The following is a 22061-nucleotide window of genomic DNA, read 5'->3' on the forward strand; positions in this document are numbered from 1 at the left end:
TTTTATTTTTCTCCTCTTTTTTCTTTAAGTCCTTGAATATATTTATAACTTTTTATATTTCTAATAGTTATTCTTCTGCTTTTTAATTTCTGACCCTGCTTCTGTGGTTAGTTTTCTCTTCATTACAGGTTACACTTTTATATCTTCTTTCTTCTTTTTGTTTGTATATGTGGCAATTTTTAAAACCAATCCTTGACATTGTAAACATTACATTTTCGAACACTGGGTTTTCGTGTCTACCTGTCAAGAGTGTTAAGCTTTGTTTTGGTGGGCAGTTAAAATGTATGAGATCCTCTTGATCCTTTTAATCTAGGTCTTCAAGCTTTGTTACAGTGTGTCCAGAGTAGCTCTTACTCCAAATCTGTTCATCTGTTGTTAAAGTGTGACTCTTCTCAGGTCTTGCTAATCTGGACAGTTTGAACTTGAGCACGCTGCAGTCTTGTCTTCAGGTATCATTCAGCTTATAGCTCCCCATGAGCTATTTGTTCTTTGTTCCACCTGTGAACCCTTACGTGCACGCTGTGTGCTCAGCTCCTGACTCACAGGAGTTTCCCTTTCCGAAGTTCTGTGTCTCTTTACTTCTCTCTCCTCTGACACTTTGTCCTACAAATCTGCCTTCCCATCCCAATAAACTTTGATTGCTCTGACTTCCACTCAGCAAGCGCCCTGCATGATGCTTGTGTTTTTATCTCTACATTGTTCTCCAGAAATTGCCTTCACGTAGAATGCCAGAGCAACTATAAAGCTCACCTAGTTTGTGTCTTCTTCGGTGATCACAGTTCTGTACTGCTTTTTTATCAAGTGTTTGAAAAGAAGCTGTTTCATGTATTTCATCAAGTTTTTATTTTTTTAACACCAAGAGGGAAAGCTCGGTATTAGAAATTGTTATCATGAGTGGAATCAAGCCACCTTATTTGGCTTCAAGTCCTTCACCCTTCTGGTGGTATCCATAGTTTGGCGATGTCTAACACTTCTTTACAGAAATCTTCGTTATTGTCCTCCCATTGTGCCAGAAAAGAAGATCAGAGAGGGGGGGCACATTTACTGAGATGAGCATAATGGTAAATGCTTGATTTCAAGAAAAATCAATTCTTTTAGTTATTATGGATCCAGACAATATCTGGGTATCTGGGTATGGGAAATAGAGACTGGTCAGCTCTGGGCATAGCTGTCTTAGTGATTCTGTCAATTTTTGGAATTGCCTGCTACATCTTTTCCTACAAATGTGGGAATCAAGCATTCTCTGGCTGTTCTCATCTTTCTGGCTCCAATTCTGCTGTCTAGTAAGCATGGAATAATTTCCCTATGAGATGCAAACGCTTCATAAAACTTAGTATGTGAGTGTACTGAAATTTTCAGAAAATTCAAAGCCTCAGCTTGAAAGACTAAATTGCTAATTGTGCCAGTTCAGGGCTCAGCCAAGGGTATAGAGAAGAAACGCAGAAGGAACAGACCCTCCGCACACTCCTCACCTGCAGTGCAATGGAGACTGCCCTGCCACACTTTCTGCAGCAGGCCAGAGTGGGGAAGGGGCGACAAATCAGAGCATCTTCATGGAAATCTTCGGTGCCAAAACCAGAATGGCCACCTCTTCAGTAACCCCACAGCCACTGCGGCCTCCAGCCTTGCGGTGACCTCCACCCTACTTCCCTGCCATCAGCCGCAGCCAGTGAATTACGGGGAACAGCAGGCCTCCAGCCCCTGGGAGGAGGGGAAATGACTAATCTCATCAGAGCCTACAGAGGGGACCATTAAAAGAGTTAATGGAACAAACTTCTGAATAGAGGGCTCAGGCCTGACAAACCAAAGTCATTTTTTGATTTAAGGAAGAAAGAGGAAAAAGAAAACTGGCGATAGAGTTTCTGTGGCTCTGATGGCCTCCAATTCCCCTATCAAATCAGCCCTAAGTCAATAGAGTCCTGATCATCTAATGAGGGGCTGAGGTGAAGCTGGGCAGAGCCTCGAGCTGCTGTGTGGGGCCAGTGCTCCTCTCACGGCCGCCTGACTCTGACTGGGAGACAGTGGGGGATTTGCCCACTTTACAACCTGGGCTCCAGAATGCACGCTGAAATTTCCAAAAATTTAGATGCAGCTTAGAAAGTTCTGCAGGTGTGAGTATATACAGTACCAGGACGAAGTTGGAGCGGGACTTAGGAAACAGAGTGACGCTGCTGAACGAGAAGGGAGGGGGCTGCTGAAAGGAGAACGCCAGGCTGGTCAGCACGGAAAACACGCGCACCAAGTAAATCTTCGCAGACGCTCCAAGACAGACAGTGAAATTATCACACAGTGTCCGTGCAGACTTGCCAGCCTCTTTCAGATGAATTTAGTCTGTAGCCAGCAAAAAGACGGTACAAGTTTTTGGTCCACGCTTATTCTGAAAAGATGTATCAAAGGACGCACAACTTTGCAAAACGAAACATGACCAGAGAACTGATTTTCTTTCACAAAGAGCCCAAACACAGATCTTGCAGCGATGTATCCTCTAAGACAGCTGAGCTGAGTTACTCTATCTCAGACTGCGGCTCCTTGTTGAAGGAGCTGGTATGCAGAGATTCTTTTTAAATCAATAATGGATTTTTACTCCAGATACGTAAAAAAACTTCTGAGACTCAGCCTTGTGAGTCTTAAAAATTACTGGACTAACACCAAATCCTTGCAAGGTAATACCAGGAAATTCAAGTCGGCTCCACCTGCTGTGATTCAAGCAAGGCCAGAAAGTGATAGGAACAGAAGTGATAGGAGAGTGAGTGCCCGGCAGGCATCGGGCAGCCCAAAGGCTTCACCTGCAGACCACAGTTGGGCTGGGGATATGCAGCCTTCACTTGTCCTTCCTACTAGCTCCCAGTCTTCTTCATTGCAATTCCTCCCCACTCACTGACCACAGTCCTGGGGGGAAACTGATCAGAGCTGCTTCTTACCCCTCAGCAGGCAGTGTCCTCGTGACCCACTCCCAGCCAATCAGATGTTTTCTCTGATATTCACAAAGTGACCAGAGAGTCAAAGAGCTGACAGCACCAGAGATCTGTTCCTTTCAATCAGGCATGATCAGAACAGAGTTTCTGTCACAAAATTCTTACTATGTTTCTCTATTTCTGAATTTCCAGAACTGCTGGACTCAGACTCATTTAAGTACCCCATTCTTGAGGCTCTTGAGGATTTTATAAAATTCTAATGTCTTTGTAATAAATTACCTTTTGCTTAGTTTATCTCAAATTTATTGCTTTTGCTAAAAGTCACAGTGCCCTTAAGGAAGTACCACCTCACTCAAGACCTGCACAATTCTGAGGTGTTAGAATTCTAGCCATTTCACAGAGGAGGAAAGCATGGCCAAAAAATGTTTAAATAACCTGCCTATGGTCACACAATTAGAAACTGAGCTAGCTAAGACTCAAGTCCAGGTAATTCTGTCCCTGAGTTTCAAATTTTTAAACAGTGTCATACCAATTACTGTTTGTATTTCTCAAACTACTTTCCCCAAATCATCACTGACGGTCCAAGAATTTTCATTGCTGAAATTGAATAATGGCTGTCCTGCCAATTTGGAGGCAACAATGACTTAATGGATAGAATGTTTTCAATTTAAAATTTCTCTCCCATAAATTTTTCTAAAACCTTTGGTGGTTTCTGCCGCTTGTCTGTGAGGCAGACAACAAAACAAATGAACAAGCAGCAAATGAATATTAATGGCAAAACTCAGAAACAAGAGATCCTGCTTCCCTCCAGAGCTTGTTTTGCATGGACATGTGTTGTGATTTTATGTTGCATACCTATAATATAGTCATTTTCTGCTAGTAAAATTGTTCCTAGTTCAAATGCTAGAATTAAATACATCCATATTTCATGGTGTTATGCAAAGACCACTATGCTTTTCAAGCTGTCTGCTTCCTCACGAAGTTTAAGAAAAAGTGCCCAAGGAAGCCTGAGACAAAGGCAGCCAACCATTTAGGGTGGTATTGCTTCTAGCACCATTAGAGAACTCAGTCCTTTGTATAAGTCTGAAGCCATCAGACTTTGAGGTTAAGGACCTCAGCACTTGCTGGATTCTACAAGAATAATGTCATTTGTCAGCCTAGCTGCAAGACCCAGAATCAGTTTAAGGGCCTGAAATCTCATTTTAATTCTGGCCTGGACTCCAAGGAAAATGCCATGGGCCTCAAGAAAGACCTGAGTGTAGTGTATTTATTGGCTGTGACTGCTAATCTGGTTAACTTGATGGGAATTTATAGAAAAGAAATAAAACAATGCCAGATTTTGCTTTGGGCCATAGATGTATCAGGTTAATAAGACACAAGATAGTGGTGTGGTCTTCAGTTGGAACAGTGGGCCAGAAAGATTGTCCAGGAGTTGAGGATTAATATAGTGGAATGGGAATTGGACCAGGGACATTCTTCTCAGCTTCCTCTACAGAAAGATCAGGAACCACTTCCCCTACAAATTCCTCTCATCCTAAACCTACATTGCTGCTGAAAAGTCCTGCTCTCTAAGAAGAGTATATATATTTGCTCTCTGGCCGGTGGTAAAAGGGATAAACTATATACTCGTGATGCTGTATATGAAGAGCTTATTGTTTAGCAAAAAATGTACAGATTTGCTAGATTAACTACCTTCTATCCTCCCCACACTCAATATAAAATTTTAGCATGCTTATTTGCACTCGCCTGCTTTCTTAGCATACTGGATTTAGCACTATAAATATTGCATTAGTCCCCTGACTCTGTTTCCTAATTTGAGTCAACTCCGTGTTCGGTATCACCTTTCCAGTGTCTGTGCAGGCTGTCTGCAAAAGAAACCTAAATCGTAACTGATTGGGTCTTATCAGTTTAGGTGAAGAGAGTGTTCAAATAAATATATAGGCAGTGAGGCTCAGGGAGGAGCCCAGGTATCATGCTCCCTCCTGAGCCATTCCTTTAAAGAGGAAAAGATGTTCTTATCTTCCCTTTCATGAAGCTGTATGGATTTCCATAAGGCCTGAATGCTTCTCTGTTTTCCAGGCTCCTGCCACCCACTGAGTTTAAAATTTACTTCTTTGACATGTAAAGATGGCACAGGGGCCCTTCCCTCCCTCACGCTGATCTTTATTACCACATGTCACCAGCCCAAGCACTGCACTGCACTGGCTTTGTTTGCTTCCATCAGCCATTTATATGGAGATGCAATCCTGGATCCTAAAAAGACCACTTTAGGTCCCAAGTGAGTGATTCACACTCAACCCTGTGTTGACACATTCTACGGGATGTAAAAATCTCTGTTCTGGTGATTTCAGCTCCATCAGCATAATTTTCTTCCACATGGTACAGGTAAATCATGGTTAAATATTGAATCATTTATCAACTAGTGCTTTCTAAGCCAGATCTCATAAAATCTCAGGAATAGATTGTGCTAACAAAGCAGCTAGCAACCAACTATGATTATGAAATTTTCCCCTCCGCAATCTGTTCCTCATTTAGAGGGAAAATACTAAGGAAATTAAAAATTAGTAAGCTTTGCCCTTTTATTGGGAATGAAACAAAAATATTATAATGTTCTTTAGAATAAAAATCTTATTTGGGGATTTTATAATAAAGGGGTGATTTTGGTATTTCCGGCTCTTCTCAGAGATGGATTGTGGCCCTCTCTGACAGCAAATATTCCAAAAAGTACATGCCCATCTTGAGTTCCAAATGTGTCAGCTTCAATCCACAGGGGAAACATATTGAATGCAAAACCTTTACGATTAGATAAAGGGGCTCAGTAACAACTAGCAAAGTCAAACTTTCAACATTCTAGTATAGAAAATCGTGCCCGGGTACAGATGATCTGAAGACAAATCTCTTTGAAATCAAACCTCATTTACTTCTAAAGTGGGATCACCAATTGCTTGGCTGGGAAATGAGATGAAATCAAGCAAATGTTTCCCAAAGGCCTTCAATTTGACTTGTTCGTTGCTTGGTTCTGTGTATTTACCAACAGGGGCACATGTGGGGAGCAGTTCAAGAACAAAGCAGATGACGGTTTCCTACCACCAGGGTCCTCTGTCCACGGTTGAGGGCTACACACCTGATTATGGTAAAGAAGGCCGGAAACCAAATCTATGAAGGGTGTAGAAAATGATGAGAAGAGATGACATCCAGTGGAAATTGAAAAGGACCTGGGTAAGTCAATTGTTTGATTTTAAAAGATGAGATTAAAGAACTTTAACTCCTCTCACTCTGAACATTCTTCTTCTTTTAGAAATAATGATTTAAATCCTCTCCCTCTCAGGAAGCACCGATTCTTTCTATTTCAATTCAGTGAGGTCATTGTTATTTCAGTGAATGATGAATAAAATAAAAATAAAGATAAAAAAATAAGAATAAATAAAGAACTTTCTCATTCCATACGCAGAATGATGAACCTGCAACTCCTTGACTTTGGGGATTGTTTTGGGGGAAAAATACCTATCCATACAAAGCTAAAGTAATTGTTTCATCTTAGGCTTGCCCAAGTAAGGCAAACCTGAAGCTCTGTCCAAGCATAGAAAAAGCTCCAGGAAAAGGATGAGAAGCAGCATTAGCTGGTCCTGAGAGGAATTGGACCTTGGCACTACAGGTTGGCAGGAGTTTCCTGGGAATCCAACCCATCCAGAAGACCAAGGTTAGGGTGACGTTCACGTAAGGAAGCACAGATATCAATGTGTCTTCTTGGCAGAGACAAGTTGGAGAGAGACAAGTCTAGAAATCAGGTTCCTCAAAGCTGCGAAATCTCTACTGACATGGAATAAGGGGTACAGAGAAAGGCAAGCGATTAGTCCCAGGAGACCAGGCCCCCAGGTGCCTTGGGGGTCAGGAGTGTGAGTCTACTCTGTGAGAACAAGGAGAGCCACGTGGCAGGGTCCTGGGCACAGCGGAAGCCATCCCATGCCAAGCTCACGAGCAACTTCAGCACAGAGCCTCATGCCCGTGATCTGATGCCAAAACTTGTCCCAGGTTTTGAAATCTAGTTAGCCGGTACAGCACTCCTTTACTTGCCCAAATAAGGGACCGGGCAGACACCGTGGAATGGGCATTGGCAATAGCACAACAAGCCTCCGTGGCAATGCCAGCCTGCCCTGGCTGCCCTGTGCACAGAGATGGGAGCACGTTGACTGGATCCTACCTCTGTTGCATTGAGTAAATGTCTTAATCTTTCTTTGCTCCTTTTCCTCTTCTGTAAAGTAGACAGTGATTACAGTAGTTTTCTCAAAAGTTGTGGAAAGAGTAAGTTAGTTCATGGATATAAGCATGAGGACCTACGTCAGAACCTACGAAGTCCACAAGGAACGCTAACCATTCTTTTTATGGGACACAAAGGTGCTTTGTATCTTTGAATTCCTCTCTTCTCATCTGAAAACAGACCTAATCACACCCATCTCATAAAATAGTTGTATTGAAATGAGGTAAAATATAGAGCAAGTGTACAATGTTTGGCCCAGAATAAGTGTTAAGTCATAGAAACCCTTATTAACAACGACTTAAGCATATGTAGGGTTTATTTTTGTCACAAAGCAAGCAGTCTGAAGCTTGGATATTATTCACATTTGCTCAGAGCCTTCATGGTGTCTGAACTCCCAGTCAGCATCTCTCAGATTGCAGTTATTTCCCAGCATCCAGGGAGGATAGGGTCCAGAGCCCCTGGGGAAACCAAAATCCATGGACACCCAGATCTTTACAGAACATGGTATAGTGTGTGCAGTAACCTGTGTAAATCCTCCCACATGCTTTAAAAGCATCTCTAAGTTACTTAAAATACCTGATACAGTGTAACCACTTTGTACATAGTTGTTATACTCTATTCTTTAGGGAATAATAACAAGAAAAAATTTGTACATGTTAAGCATAGGACAATTTTTTTCAAACATTTTCAGTCTCTGGTTGAATCCAAGGATGTGAAACTCACCAGTATGGAGGGCCAACTGTACATTGACTTAAAGATAGAAAGAAAAGGAAGGGGCTGCTGTGAGCTATGCTCAAAGCGAGCATATAAGCATGGACTGGTTGTCAGGTACAATACAGGATGTGCCATTAGATCTGAATGTCAGATAAACAACAAATAAGTTAAGATAAGTATTTCCAGTGCAATGCTTGAGACATATTTATGCTAAATATTCATGACTTATCTAAAATTCAAGTTTAACTGAATGTCCCATATTTTTTCTACTAATTTTGGCAGCCTTATGCTAAGAGCTCTTACCAAATTGCTGCTTAAATATCATTGGTCAAACTCTATCACACTGTAACCATTTGCTGCAAAGGACTCTGGGAAAATATTTGACTCTGAGCTTTTACAGTTGTCAAAAAGCAAAGGAACTAGGCAATAATAATAGCTAGCTCAGTCAGCTAATGATGCCTGACCTAGTAGAAGCTCAATAAATATTTATTTCTATCACTGTCCTGCTCCAGGATGTGACTGCCCCTTAACACAGCACAAAGTGCTTATTAGCCTGGCCACGTTAAAATATTACATAGTTAATGTCAACATATGAAATGAGCAATTTTCATGTTTTAGTAAAAGGAGCTGAGCTTGATTAGCAAATCCTGGGGTGACTGCATAAGACACTTGAGTTTTAGTTACCTGATCATTCTCGCGGTCACAGGCCACGCTTGGCCCCAGGACGGTCTTTCTGTCGTGTTTGGTGGCACAGTGGAGACTAAGGTGAAGCCTCTGGGGCAAGTGGAGCAGCTCAGGGTTGCAGCCAAGTGCTACCGCTCAAGTGCCACAGCTACAGCAATTTAAAGACTCGAGAATCCCAAAGTTACTGGTAGAGATGGAGAGAAACCTTTCTTGGCCGGGTGGCTCCCAGGAGCTCGTCCACTCTGACTTCTGAGCACCGAGTTGCAGAGGAGTCAGTTTATGCAGGATCCTACGGGGTAGGGGTGGGGCCTGCGCCGGGGAGCATGCGCAGAGAAGCAGGGCGGAGCTAACAGAACACTGCTGAAGCGTCTGGTAGGAACTTCGTGGAGCACCGCAAACGGTTACGTTTCTGGAACAGAGCATTTCATGAAAAACCACAGGGCACAGGCACAGGCCCCACCGTGCATCCCGCCCGTCAAGGCCCGCGAGAGGCTCCTGTGCAGCAGGGTGAGGAGCCCTAGCTCTCGCGCCCCGAGCCCTCTGCTCGCGTCAGGCGCCCCGGCACCTCCCTTCGTTCACTCCAGTCAGTGGCCTTCATGGAAATCGGCTGAAGCCAAGGCATAGACCCCTGCGGGATGTCAGAGCCTCGCCACCGGCGTGGCCACAGAGCAGAGTCAGAGGCCATCGGACCTCTTTCCGTGCCCGAGACCAAGGAGTCACGTGGTCCAAGGGCTTGGCGAGGCAAAGAGGACTGCTCTGTACGCCCGATCTCTTCTCTTTCCGGGCACGGCTTTACCTCCTGCGGACATAACTCTGTGTCAGAGTATATTAGGGTCTGTCAAAGCCTGCGACCTGCTTCACCGTGCCTTTCTCATAGAGAGCCTCTTGCTTTCTACCGGATGGCACAAGGCTCAAGGTTCTGAAACAGGTGCACTCAATTCTCTTTATATGAGCACTGCAAAATGATTATTTCTATTCTTTTGATCTACATTGTGTCTCTTTTTACCAAGGACTCCCTTCTTTTACAACTTTACCAAACAAAGAGGTGGCCAGACTAACTACTGCTGCCCCTAACTCAGGGAAGAATTTGGAGGTCAGAGAACTGTTTGGAGTGGACCAGCCATTAGAGGTGCCTCAGAGAGACGTCTTCACAGCTCAGAGAGATTCCATGAGGAACGGCAGTAAGTCCAAGCATGGGGTGATATGCTATGTTAGCAAAAAAGAGGGGTTCTAATTTTATAAAGGACAAAACTGGGTCAAAAGAAGCAATGTATGCATCTTCACTTACAATAGACTGTGCATGCTTAGAAGAAATTTTAGAAGAAAATGTACAGTCTAAGTGATGAAAGTGTTGTCTTTAAGCTATTATGGAGAAACTGAGATAGAAATTTTATGTAGGAAGAACAAACGTATGTATGTCAAAACAAACACTCTTCACTTCACATACCCCATCAGAAGAAAGCCCATTCACTCCTTTTAGATGTGAAGAAGAGCCTAGGAAGAAAACTAACCAGCTCCCTGCATTAACATCAGGGTGAAGACTTTAGCCTTTGAATTAGTAAAGGTTTCCCCAAGGGTTTGTTAGAAAAAGGCAATTAGAATCAGGAGAAGCTGGCAGTTAGAGAAGAAAGACTTGCACAACTGGGTCACCTCCCAAAAGCCTGATGGAAGAGGTCTTGGTTCCTTGTGTGGCACAAAAGAGCTGATTAGCTGACAACCCACTGACTTAACCTCCTTAAGAACTTACTTGAGCCTTTCATCCCCAGTCAGCTTAAACTCTAATCAGAGTTCACCAGTGTTTGAGTTTTGCATGATGTATAAGGTAATGCTCAAAACAGAGCAAGTTCTACTTCCAGGTCATCATGCCCTGCCTTCGGAAGCAATGGCTTCCCATATGATAAGCTATGAGATGGCTTTCCTGTCCTTTCACCCCACTTTACATATTCCCTAAAGAAGAAAGAGGCCCATTTTGGGGGGAAAAAGAAAGGAGTAGCCTGGCTGCATGTATTTTTCTCCTAATGAGACATGAAGGAAGGAGGCAGAGATTGAGTGGTAGGGAAATAGGGAAAATCCCCCGAAGGCCCTCAGATTCAAGACAGAGAACACCATCTAACAGCAGTATAAGGTCAACTTTGATTAAGAGTCAGCAAAGCAAGAGTGAGAAAAAGCAAACCAAACTTTGTTATTTGAGATCAAATGTTTTGCCTTCCCTCTTTCAACATCTTCTGTTTCTGTCTCCTCAGCAAATAAGCTAATGTGGGGAAGAGAAATGGATTTATAAACAATCCATTTTTCTATTTGGATACATGCTCACACAAAGGAAAGGTTTTGTTCTTCCACAGGAAAAAAAAAACCCTGCGCACAAAATGCATACAAATGATTGCAGCTGTCACTTTCACAACTTGGAGAAAATGCAAATGGTATAAAATAATATTCACAAATGGCTAATAGAATTTTAATAGCTACAAGAAAGCAGAGAAAATGAAAGTACTGAATCTACTTGGGATGTGAAGAGAATGAGATGGTCCCAGGAAGAGTCTAAAGGCAGAGGAATCCTTGATTTTCTTCATGCTTAGAAGTGCACTCCCTGGTGGATTGATTTATGTGAGGATTAGGCAGCAATCATAGTCTCTAGACAGCCCTGGGAGGCATGAGCATAAAGTATGGTATTTGCAATATGCAAATGTCATGTGTGATGAATGAAATGCTCAGTATGTCTCGAGGACACCCAGCTGCTAACCAGCCATGACTTCCATGCTGCAAATGGAAAGGAACTGGGAGCAAAGATTTTTTTATTGCTAATTGATTTTTTAATAACATGGTTTTCGAGTCTAAATACCAATCACAAAAACACAACTCATTCTATCCAGGTTAGTTTTATGAGACTCTAGATACTTCTTAATGATAACAACTGTCAGAACTGGGGGTTGAGCAGTCGAAATCCAGGCCTAGTCATGTTCACAGAGCACATATATGGCAACACTGCAAGGGCACATGAAGGTGGACTAAGACAGAGAATGGATAGGTCACATGTCCTCAGCCAAATTTCACAATTCAGTGCTATACTCACGATGGTTCTTACAGAGAGTCATGGAGTTCCCATACAGAAAAACATCAGCATCCAGATTGTCTGGTAGTGACTACTGAAAGAAGACAAATGCAATCATCTATTCTCTGGGCAGAAATTAAGTCTCTGGAGAAGGAGGATGGAAGTTTTTCACTGCTGACCTGGGAGTTAGCATTGCTGACTAGAAGTGATGCTGGCCCATTGCTGAACTCAGGGTAGGGTATAGATCTGGAAATCTTCTTCTCTGCTATAAGGAATCCTAGAGTCTTTAGAATCTAAGAACAGGGGGTTCCAACTATCCAAAATAAAGAGCCCGACAGGATGCAGCAGATCCTCCACCTAGCTAGCCCCTGTGCCCGACACCTTATAGAGTGGTATTTGAACTGCACACGAGCTCCTGTGTGTGAGTCTCCCGGAAGTCCTCGCTTTGTCTTCTTTGTCGCCTTCCCTGGACTTGTGTTTCATTCTAGACTCCTGAAACCAAATGTAGGGGTCGAGGGGAGCTGGGACCTTTCTGAAGCTTGAGGATAACTTTCTGCAGTGCAACGAGGAATCCAAACCAAGTTAGAGACAGGAAGAGAGGTAGCAGCGAGGGCTCTAGAGCTGCCCCTGCTCACCAGCAACATGTGGCCACCGCACCCTTTCAATTTGCCCACTCCAAAAGGAGATGACGTTTAAGTACAGACACACACTAGATTTCAAAGACTTAGTACCAAAGAGAAAATATAAAATATCTTATTAATGACTTTTATATTAATTTCGTATTGAAATGTTAGTATTTGGGACCTACTGAATTAAATGAAATATAGCAGCCAATTTAATACCACCTGTTTCTTTTCATTGTTATTAATACAGCTACCAGAAAATTTAGAATTATGTATGTGTCTTGTATTCTATTTCTATTGAACACTGCTGCTTTACAGAGGAAAATCTAAACTTGGTGATCTATGCTGGTTCTCATCCAAGTGCGGTCGATAAATTGACATCAATCCACATGCCACTGCTACTTAAAAGAGTTAAAGAAATTGAGAGTAAAGATCTAGAAACTTTGATGTCAGTTTGACATTGCCATGATATCCAAATGTGTGATGTTTTATTCTCCATAAGTATCACATTATGACAAATTGGGAGAAAAAATATTTTTCCCCATCATGGATAGTTTGAGGAACATTGAGTATTTATCACAAGATTGGGCTTTGATAGTCAGAGGAAGCTGTCAGAAGCTGTGGAAATTTAGGAGCTTGGAGGGAGCTGTCATAGCTTGCTAAGTCTGCCACAAAGAGGAGGGAATGGTTTTCTGTCATTTTCAAAAATCCCGTTATAAGTCTCTGTGTGCAGTGCTAAGATTATGCTAGACTGGGGAGGCTGGGAGGGGTAGTGGGTGGTGAAGTTGGCACCATTAGCCTAAGAACACAGGATCCAGATGCCCCTGAAACAAGTGAATATCTGCTTTCTAAGCCCTAATTTCAAACTTCCGTCCTTCACAGACCTAGGGTAGATGTACTTACACATTTGTACATTGGTTCAATAAACAGTTGTTGAAAAGTTAGTGTTCCAGAGGAACATCCAGCTGGGGATGGAGCTACAGTAGATGAGCTGTCTCAGCTGCCTACAATGGGCATGCAGTGTCAGGGGGCAGAGAAGCACACCTTGGTGACAACATGTGCTTTACGAATGTGGGGAACAGTGAGTCGGATGCGGCTGCCATTAGCCAGAGGACTAAAGTTGCTGTGTGCTGGACCTTAGGAGAAGAGTAGGCAACATTGCCCTCGTGTGCAGCTCCCAATAGGAAAAGTAGCACAAAATGTGACAAAAAGACCAGTGGTTTCAGTTGGAGACAGAACTAGGTTTGAATCCTGTTTTCTTTGCTTGTAGACGTGACCTTGGACCTCAGTTCCCATTCCTCAGAAGTGGAAATAAATGCATCTGCTCCACGGACATTGCACATATTAATTGAGACAATACAAATCAAGTCCTGGGCACAGGATAAAAGCCCAGAAATGGCAAACGATTCCATAAACTTTTCAGTCAGCTTTTCTCAGGACAAAATTTTTCCCAGGACTTCTCATGAGGATGGAACTTCAGGTAGAGTTACATGGGCCCTACTCACGACCAGGGGGCCACATAATCCATGGAAGAAACGGGGCTGGCATGCATTCAGTCTAGGCTGAACAGACACTGATTTGACCTGGAGATCAGAGAGAAAAAGGAGCGCATTTCCAGTCGCTGAGGATCTTGAGTTGTGTTGATGGGACTCAGAAGATGGTATCCCAAAATATGACGTCTTGGCAAACTGAGTATTTAAAGCTGAGAGGATCTGGAAAAATGGCAAAGGCAGAGAGCTTTCCCTGACCTTTCTTCACCTTTCTTCCCTGAAGGGAGTATGAAGAGAGGCGGTTTTCTGATCCTCCATGGAGCAGGTCATCAGACCCCCGAGGGGGGTGCCTACCACATCCCCTCCATGTCCCCGCGTGACTCTGGCAACAAAGTGTCACAGAAAGGAAGCTGAACAGCTCTTGCTAAATTCCCCAAGTTGTCACCATTACGGCATTCTCTTTGCTCAGTCTCCATAGCAGTGCACCACTCACCAAACCTAGCATAAAACTGTACACGTTTGGCTCTCTGTCTGGGCTTTCGTTTCCTATGAAGGCTCCTGTGTCATGTGCAACCTGCACTAAATGAATGTACAGGGGTTTCTCCTGTCAGTCTGCCTTTGCCGGCTTTCTTTTTAGATCCAGCCAGCAATCCTGCGAGGGCTGAGGAAAATCCTTTCCGGCCATGCAGGTCCATGGGAAGTTGCCAGTCCTCGGCCCAGATCCCTGGCATGTCACAGAATCACATGTGAGTTGCAAAGACTGTGCATTCCTACCACTAGAATAGGTGAGAGGAGATTGTGCATGTGCAAGGGCCCAGGATGTGGACGAGCCAGGTGACATAAGGTGTTGTCGTAAACAAGCATTGCCTATCTGGAGAGTCTTGGGCTGGGAAACAGGCAGCGTGCAAGTTCAAGAGCTTCCTCCACACCCAGCCAGACAACTGGGTAGACCCTTCTTGAGGAAGTCAGCATCTGGTTCGTTGTGGAATCAATCCTGTGCCCTAGCTCTGGGAGCCAATGCAGGCCCGAAGTGGACAGCTGCCGGTCCTGGCAGAAGAGCCAGTGGACTCCGTGGATGCTGGTCATTCAGCAGCAAAGACAGAAGGTGGAGGAAAGGACAGGCTCTGCTGCATCCACAGCTCCTGCTTAACAAAAACAGGATGAAGTGTGTTGGCTTTTTCTTGCAGTGCCCTGCAGTTATCTGGGCAGGAAGGAGGGAGTGGATTCAGCCCCACTGACAGTGTCTCTAAGAAGCACACCAGCAGGGATAGCACATCTCTATGCAAATGTGGCAACAGTTTGCAGAGCTAGCTGATGTGTATTCTGTGTGTGTCATTGTGCAGGAGTGCGTGCATATGCACCCTCATCCGTGCCTGCGATGGCACTGTAACCAAGAGAGTGTTCTTTCTCATTTGGTACAATTATCATTATTAACTTGATTTACAGAAATTAAGCAGCGCAAATCATATTATATGGCTGTGCTGTCACCAGAGAGTTAAAATAAGAAAGATGCCTCTTTGCAGCTGCATGCTAAAATCCTCGGTATTAACTGATTGACTAATAATGATACATACCAAGTAAAAGGTTTTTTGAAAATCCTCCCAAATGGTTCATTCAATCAACCACAAATTTGATTAACTTTAGTTTGTTTTTTTTTTCTTACTGAATGAACTGCATTTACATAATAGTAACACAAGTAGGTGTGTGTGTGTGTGCGTGTGTAGACTCTTCCTTGCTGTTGGGAGTATAAAAGTGTTTACATCTCTGACAAGCGCAGAGGAACCAGTGGGAATTCTGGCAGACGTGGGCTTTGTTGTTGGGATATTAAAATCAAATCCAAGAGAGAAAAATAGAACTTAAAGATTTTTTTACGGAAAGAATGCATGACTACAGCATGTTTCCTGGAAACTTGTGTAGGAAGTGGAGCAGCCTCTTGGAATAAACTCGGTTGGTGATGTGAGTAGAATGAAGACTGTAGGAAAGCATGGTGGACAAACAGACCTGGAGACCTAGGCTAGATTGGGGAAGATGGGCTTGTAATTGTTGTGCATTTATTTTATTTATTCACTTACTTTAGGAACCCTGAATAGGACCCAGTCTCCCATATTTTTAATAGGCTCCCAAGGTGATTTGGATGCACATGAGAAGTAGAGGATGTTACGCACAAGTGTACATTCAGTGCACATACATCCATCATTATAAGATATATAATGGAATTAAACATTTAGGACAAGATCACAAAAGGTAATTATCGCCCACAACTCTATATCCTCACTCAATCTCTTATAGCATTTTGGGATATTTATTTCCGGGTTTTTACCCTTGTGTTAAGGATTGTTGCCATTCCATAAATGGACTTAAAACCTTGTGGCTCCTTACTGGATTTCAGTGAAACTTGAGTTGGATGAGCTTCATCCCTACTCAGCAACCATCTCTTCCCGGGACACAATGGCCAAATCGCCCGCTGGATTACATCTGGGATTAAGCCGAGGGCACCTGACTACCTTTGTATTAATTCAGTTGTTCTCTTGGTAAGTTCCATACCTTTGTCAGAAAGCCTTGAACTTCAAGTAGCACCATGGGGGAGGAAAGGGGTCTTACCCTGGCTTTGTCCGTATTTTTTGCTGCAATGTCTATGCTTATATCTACGAGGAGCTATCAGAGCGCGGCCGAGAACCCTCGCCTCCCAGGAGTCCGTGGCTCTCTCCCTTTCACTTACACTGCAGGGATATTAAACACATTATTCTGTTTTGATTGAACACCAGTAAAATTAAATTTCATCTTTCCATCTGCGGCACCATGCGGGGACTGCTGCTTTCCAAGAAAGAGGAGAGTGACAATGGAGGAAGGACCCCTTCAGGACGCTCAGAAACACGCTCCTTTCTGCTAGAGGAGGCGGGATTTCTTCCTTTCATGGTGCAAATCTCAACATCTGCTCTGCCTTTGCCTTCCAGACACCCTGACAGGTGCAGCCATCTTTAAAACATTTCTAGGAAGCAACGTATGGACTGTAGGCAGTGAGTAAAGGAGAAGCCATGCAGGGTGGGGCTAGGGACCCATTTCTGATCTCCAGGCTTTCCGGGTGTCCATCGCTTTGTGCCCCATAGACATGCTCAGCACAGGAATCAGATTTTCACTCTCTCCTTTCCAGCTGTTTCACACTACTTAGCCCCCTCCCCTTCACTGGCCCCCCAGGGAGACGAAAGTTAAATGATGTTAATCTGCCAAATATTTCTGATCATTAGGAAGCCATTAAAATTAACGTAACCATCAGAGGAAATTAATTGCCAAAAAGACAAGGCTGGGGTGGCAAGGATCCGGAAGGAGGCAGGCAGAGGGTTTCTCCTCCTTTGTGGGTCTGAGGGAGCGGTCACAGCAGGAGCCAAGCAACAGCACACCCCTTCTCCCCTACGGTAATTAGGAGGCAGACCCAGAATACCAAGCAGAGTGTGCTGAGGCCCAGCCAGCGTTCCCTCCATTCTCTTCTCCACCAGCTCCTCTGGGGGAGATTTTTTTGGGTTATTTTTTAATTCCAGTTCAAAGCAGAGGTTGAGGGGAAAGAAGGCCCACAAGCCTCCTGCAGGAAACACCATTAATAATTAATACCCAATAATAATCGAATCCATGGGAGACTCGTTACAAGTGAAATCTTGACAGACCACGGATGGATGCCGGAGCTTTACTTCTTCATCAGCTTGCAGCAGTGGTGCAGCGGGGATCTGAGCACACATAAGCAGTGACAAAAAAAAGGATAAATAGCAGGTTTGTTCAAGGAAGAGGCTTATGCATCCCTGTAGAGTTCTTTTCATTTTAGGTTTATGGCTTCGAGGGGAATTTCTCTTTAATTGGGATTGTAATATAACGATGGAACCTGTCGACATTTACAAGAGAGATGGGAGGGTAATTCTTCCTAACTTGTTTGTTGTTTTTATTACAACACTGACTCTGCAGAGAGGACGTGGACAATCGGGCTGATCAGAGATGAAGTAAACCAGTGAGAGAGGGCAGAGCGAGACCACCAGACTCAGGACCTGGCTGCAGGTAGCAACAGCATCGTGTCTAGGACAGTGCTTACACATGGCTCTGCAATGCATACATGCTCGTGAATTGTTGCATGCAATCCTCATAATCACCCTAGAGGAAGGTGTTAGAGCCTCATTTTTCTAGAAGAGGAAACCAAGAAACAGAGAAGGTGGATGATTTTCCCCAAGGCCTCAGCTAATAAAGGGCACAGTTAGCCTAGGATTCCATCCCAGCTGGGAAGTCTGCTCTGATGTGCCTCTGTGTTCAGCTGAGGGAAAGTGACTCACTCCCTCTCAGGAGGACAGCATAGGAGGGGAGCTCTTCGGAGCCTGGCATTGCTAGGAGAGGGCTACCCAGGAATTCTGTTCATGGTGTATAAAACCTGTGAAGCTACCAGAGACTCTGTGCATAGCCTCACGCACACAGAAAGCAGGTGGGGTCACCACAGGGAATCATGCTTATGCGGATGCGTTATCAAAGAGAATTTAGTGCAGGTGTAGGGAAGGCCAAAGAAACTAAGTGCAGGTTTAAGGAGATCAGAAACCAGCCACAGCCCCATTACCACTCCCAGGACAGAAGTCCTAACCTTCACTCACTGAGAACCATGATGTTCTGCTTTGACCCCCAGGCAGAGCCCCACCCCATCCGGGCTGTGTAGACATTTAAAGGATCTTATCCATGCAGAATTCTGTTTTTGCAATTAAGAAAAAATTGCAGATGAACAAAGAATATTGAAAATAATACAAGAAACTAAATAAACAATATCAAAATTTACCAAATATTAATTTTTTCACATTTATTTTCAAAGGAATTTGTTCACCTTCCCTCTTGGCATGTGTAGTAATTTCTATTCTGGAGTTCGTGATATGGCATTAACATTCTTTTCATAGTTGCACTATGTAGCCATGTATCTGTAATCGGCATCTGTTATTACTTTGTGTGCTTGCCCACATATGCAAATTGGATTTGTCTATACAGTTCATATATGAACTGTACATATTTGTAGGCAACGTGCTATTTTCTTATAACATTTTAAAATAAATTGATGTCATGTTGGAACAAATTTATTTTATTATCTGCAAGGCATTCTATTGTCTGACTAAACTACGGTCTATTTATCCTTCTTGATGATATTTAAGTTGTTTTCAATTTTTCTGTCAAAAACAATGTTGCAATGAGCATTCTTCAACACATTTATCTAAGTACATATTGCAAGAAATTTTCCAGGAGTGGAATCACTGGGTTATTGCTGTCCTTGATTGTACTGAAGATGCCAAATTGCCTCCCAAAGTGCCAGCTGTCATGCTCACCAGCGCAATTCCCAACACTGTAGTTTTAATCAACGCTTTCTGCTTCTAATTTATATTTCCTTTAATACAAGTGAGGTTGAACTTCTTTTCATATGTTCATTGACAATTCATAGCTCTGCTTTTTATGAACTTCTGGTTCAAATATGTCTTCTGTTTTTCTGTTTCTTTTCTTAGAGTCGAAGGGGGATTTTTATGTTCTAGTTACTAATTTTTATGTGTCAGAAATTCTCTCAATTTTCTTTATGATATTTTTGGTTGTATGGAAATTTTTAATTTTAATGGGGTCATATTTATCAATCTTTTCCTCTATGATTTTTTGTATGTATCTTATTCTGGAACTCCTTTTACTACTACAAATTTATAAGGATATTTTTCTATATTTTCTTCTGAAAATGCATTTTTATTTTTGCATTTAAGTTTTTTGAATTGAACTCAGGACCTTGCAGTTGCAAGGCAGGTGCCAGAACCACTGAGCTAAATCCCTGGCCCTTTAAGTTTTAAATATACCTAGAATTGCTTTGCTTGTGAATGGTGTGGGATGAAGTATCATTTTATTTTTCCATAAATCATCAGTAATTGTAGCATTATTCATTGATTAGACTATGCTTGCCCCACTGGTTTAAAATGCCAGCTCCATGGCAGGGTGACAGGCTGCATCCACATGGGCAGGACTTTTCCTGCACGTACTGCACTGTGTCACGGGTGCTTTATCCATATTCAAATACCTCACTCTTCATAAATGCATTTTTCGATAAATATTGATAAACATGTAGAAAAAGTGACATAGCCCTGCTCTAGCAGATTTAGCATTAGTTTATTAACTTTTGAGACAACTTCATTTATGATATTAGACAGAACAGCCTTGAAATTTTATTTTCACTGAGGGAGAGTTTTATCTCCATGTATCCCATCTTCAGTGATCGCTCCTAATTTATTTACATTTTTGTTATCAATTATTAAAGTATCTCATATTATCTTGCTGTATTTACACATATTTCAAGGGTTTGTGTTTAGGTCACATTTTGACTGTTGTTATAAAGGATTTCACAGTTATCATTTTCTATTTGTATAGTGATGGTATGTAAGGACATAATTACTTTTAAATTTTCTTCACCCAATAGATTCCCTTATGCAATCTTTCTAAACCTAAGAAATACCTGGTCCTGTCACTATTAGAGTTTGTCTTTTCTGTAATTTCATATGAATAAAAGCAAATATGTATAAAGTCGTGTCATCTGCCAAACTGTATTTTTTCTTTTTTTTTGTTACCGGGGTTCGAACTCAGGACCTTGCACTTGTGAGGCAGGCACAGTGCCACCGAGCTAAATCACTGGCCAAAACTGTATTTTTTCTTTTTGAATCCATATGTCATTTATTAACATTTTATTCTCTTATTACTCTATTATAAAGATTAGAAGAAGCGGTACAAGCAAACTTTTTTACTTATTTCTAATCTTTGGAAGAAAACATGCAGAATTTCACCATTAAGTATGAAGTGAGTTGTAACTTCTTGGTAATGACCTTCATTGGTTTACAGAAATTTCCATCTTCTTAATTTGATGACAGTTTTTGTTATGAATAAATATTAGATGCTAATAAATGCCTTTTCTACATCTATTAAAATAATTATATCTTCAGTTTTAGTCTATTGTTAAGACTAGTTACATTTATTGCTTTTTGAATGTTAAAAGTTCTAACTTTCATGGTGTTAATTTAGTAGATCATGAGGCATTATCCTTTTCAGGTATTGTTAGATTTAACTTGCTAAATTTTGCTAAGAATATTTGTCTCTATACTCATTGGAGTCATCTGTCTGCAGCTTTTTTTCATTGCAATATTTTTGTCTGATTTTGTAACAGTAATTTTGACCTAACATAATGAATCTAAGAGTGTTTTTTTCTTTCTTTTCCAAAAGTTATACTTTTAGAATTTATTCAAATAGTAGTTTTCTTTGTAAGTTTTAAAACTGAAATTTCAATGATAATATATAATTAACCTATATATACCATGAATTCTATATTCACGATACTAATCTGATATTCTGTTTTCTCTTGAGCCAGTCTTGGTAATTTTGCCTTCAAATACTTTATATATTTGATCTAGTGTGCTTAACTTATTGGTATAAAGTTGTCCCTAATATTTTCTTAACATCTATAGACTTTATAGTGATATCTTTCATTCTGGTATTGGTAATATCGTTTAAGCCAGGGTGTTTGATAAGATTGCTTATATTTTCTACATTTTTATGAAGCTTTTTGTCTACTAAGCCTATCAATTCCTCACCTATAATTATGGGTTTGTTTATAGTTATATAATTTAGCTTAGATATTTTGAAAATCTATTAATGAATACACGTTTAAAACTGTAATATCATTTTGATTAATCGATCCTTTTATTACTCTTCATTTTTGGTAATTCAAATATCCTTCCATGTCTACGAGTTCTACATGCCTAGATTCAACCAAATGTGGATTGAAAATATTTTTTAAATCACATCTATACTAAATATGTATAGACTGTTTTCCTTTTAATTATTTCCAAAACAGCACAGTATAACAACTTTTTACATAGCATTTACATTGTGTTAGGTCTTATCAGTAATATGGAGATGATTTAGTGTACAAGAGTATGTACATAGGGTATTTGCAAATACTATGCCATTTTGTATCAGAGAGTTGGGCATTTGTGGATTTTGGTGTCTGTGAGAGGCCCTGGGACCAATTACCCAACAGATACCAAGAGACAACTGTTTATTCCCTAATTATCCATCTATGATTTTGTCTGATATCAACAATCTATTAAACTTCTTTTGAATGTTTTCTCTTAAATATCTTCTCATAAGAAATAATAATAATAATAATAATAATATCTTCTCTACTTTTTACTTCAAATTTATCTATATTTTATATTTTATAAAATTAGTCTTAAAAGACAACACATACTTGTGTCTTCACTTTTTAAATTCAACCTAACAATCTCTGCCTTTTGATTTTGT

The 22061-nt window shown here is 41.6% G+C and overlaps 1 long non-coding RNA gene across 2 annotated transcripts; it reads left to right on the plus strand.

The window, feature by feature from the left end:
- Positions 1-8927: 8927 nt before the first annotated feature.
- Positions 8928-20653, plus strand: LOC110345339 (uncharacterized). 2 transcript variants are annotated; one of them, XR_015444270.1, is made up of 5 exons: positions 8928-9752; positions 13514-15977; positions 16066-16264; positions 16557-17495; positions 17685-20653. It is a non-coding gene; the product is annotated as an uncharacterized LOC110345339 (long non-coding RNA). The 2 variants fall into 2 exon arrangements; XR_002388625.2 differs by having other exon boundaries at positions 16066-17495.
- The last annotated feature ends 1408 nt before the right edge of the window (positions 20654-22061 follow it).

This window comes from Heterocephalus glaber, unplaced genomic scaffold (assembly GCF_053883595.1).
Source record: "Heterocephalus glaber isolate CG9 unplaced genomic scaffold, H.glaber_assembly_v1.0 deba00001600, whole genome shotgun sequence".
Classification (NCBI taxonomy): Eukaryota; Metazoa; Chordata; class Mammalia; order Rodentia; family Bathyergidae; genus Heterocephalus; species Heterocephalus glaber.